This window comes from Fukomys damarensis, unplaced genomic scaffold (assembly GCF_012274545.1).
Source record: "Fukomys damarensis isolate Sample0158 unplaced genomic scaffold, DMR_v1.0_HiC HiC_scaffold_5, whole genome shotgun sequence".
Taxonomy (NCBI): domain Eukaryota; kingdom Metazoa; phylum Chordata; class Mammalia; order Rodentia; family Bathyergidae; genus Fukomys; species Fukomys damarensis.
In genome coordinates this window covers 55,435,867-55,437,996 of record NW_022900917.1, presented here as the reverse complement: position 1 = coordinate 55,437,996, position 2,130 = coordinate 55,435,867, and positions in this window count along the sequence as shown.

The following is a 2,130-nucleotide window of genomic DNA, read 5'->3' as shown; positions in this document are numbered from 1 at the left end:
ATAATATTAAATTCAATGAAAATTCTTTCCAGTGGCATGTTTTGGAGAACTCCACTCTCTCTGCCCTTTATCCTGACCTGAGTTTTTGTGGTAAGGCTGGGTTAATCTTTTGCTGCCACTGCGAGGAGCTCAGAGACTCTTTGTACAAGTAGGTCACTCCTTGGTCCTCCCTGGGATTTAGGCTGGCTAGGAATGATTTATGGTAATAGGTAATTTTTCCCCCCACATTGTTCTATAAAGCTGAAGTTGAGTAATGATGTAAACTTTAACATCAGCAGGCTTGTTTAACCCCACATTTGTTTTATTTAAGCTAATATCACCCAGTAGTTGCCTATTTTGATTTTGTTGAATCTTTGAACTTCACCCCCTCTTTATTCTTGATAAATCCAGGGTCAGCCCTTACCATTCTGCCTGATCTCTTCTGGGATTTGCAAATTACAGGTCTGCTTTGGTTTAGAAAGACATTCCTGTGCATTAAAAAAAAAAATCCTCCACCCAACAATTACTGATATAGAGTCACGAAATGGACTTCTTAAAATCACCAGTTACAGGATAAAGGAAAGATAAATTAGTGGGAGTTGCGTCTCTCTGTCATGAAATCTAATTTTTGACCCTAAGGTTAGGCAGCCTGACGGTCACCTACTGCTTTGTACTTAGCCTTTGATTCCTTGTGCTGGATGCCAGTGCCCAGTCTGTTCCATCTGAGAGGCCAGGGTTACCATGGTAACACATAGCTTCCAGGTATTCATGTAGGATGAAAAACTGAAAATGCTGCCAGAAATTTCTTAGTGTTCCATAGTCACCTTGAGGTCTGACTCACTGGGGGGTGCTGTGTGGTGAGGCAAGGATTTTTGGTTTGAAGTGACCAGCAAACAGAAGTCAAGTTGTGATTTCAGCCCAGTAAGTAGCAGTCTTGAACCTGGAAAAAAATATATAAAATATAACCTCAGACCATATTTCTACCTTAAATCTGGTGGGGAGATGTGGGCTGCTTTATTTTTTCCCCCAGTACTGGCATTTGAACCCAGGGCATTTGCTCTGAACCATTTCCCCAAATCTTTTTTATTTTGAGACTGCTCTCACTAAGTCACTAAATTACCCATGCTGAATTCGAACTTTTGAGCCTCCTGCCTCAGTCTCTTAAAGTTCTGGGATTACAGGCCTGTCCCACCATAGCCACCTGGTGAGCTACTTTGTACTGTTTAAAGCTGCAACAGTAACTTTTTATTATTACAGAAATAGTATGTGATCATTGTAGAAAATGGAAAAATGGAACAGAACTGAAAACATCACATTCTCTTCTTCGGAACTTACTACTGTAGCACTTTTGCATATCCTTTCTGATACTTTTCTATATGCACATATGAGCAAGTTATTATTATCATCCAAATGACACCATTTTGTACATAATGTTTTGTGACCTGTTTTATTAGCCTATCATTTCCATTTCAGTAAATTGTCTTCTAAGTTACTACGCAAGACATGTTCAGATTTCCTCCAAATGCCTTTACTGTTGTTTTTTTTTTTTGCAAATATTCAATTTGATGTTATTAATTGGATGGGGTTGATATTCTACGTACAATATAAAGACAAATTATTACTTATAGTCAGAATTTCACTAGGAGATACAAAAACTGGCTGTTGTTTCATCAAATTGATTCTAATCAACAGACACTGATAAAGCAGCATGAGCTCTGAATGACCTTTGTACATCAGACCCTAACTAGGCCTTAACTGAATGAGTTTTTTTGAAATAGGAACAACAGTATTTTGTTTTCTATTTTTATTAGTATATATTTGCCATACATAATGATCACATTCATCATAGGGAATTTTTATCTGCACATAATGTTGTCACGCGCCATTATTTCCGGGTTCTTCATGCCCTGCATGAATTCCGGAGGTGAATCCGCCAGACCCTAACTAGGCCTTAACTGAATGAGTTTTTTTGAAATAGGAACAACAGTATTTTGTTTTCTATTTTTATTAGTATATATTTGCCATACATAATGATCACATTCATCATAGGGAATTTTTATCTGCACATAATGTTGTCACGCGCCATTATTTCCGGGTTCTTCATGCCCTGCATGAATTCCGGAGGTGAATCCGCTGGTGACGCGGATTCTC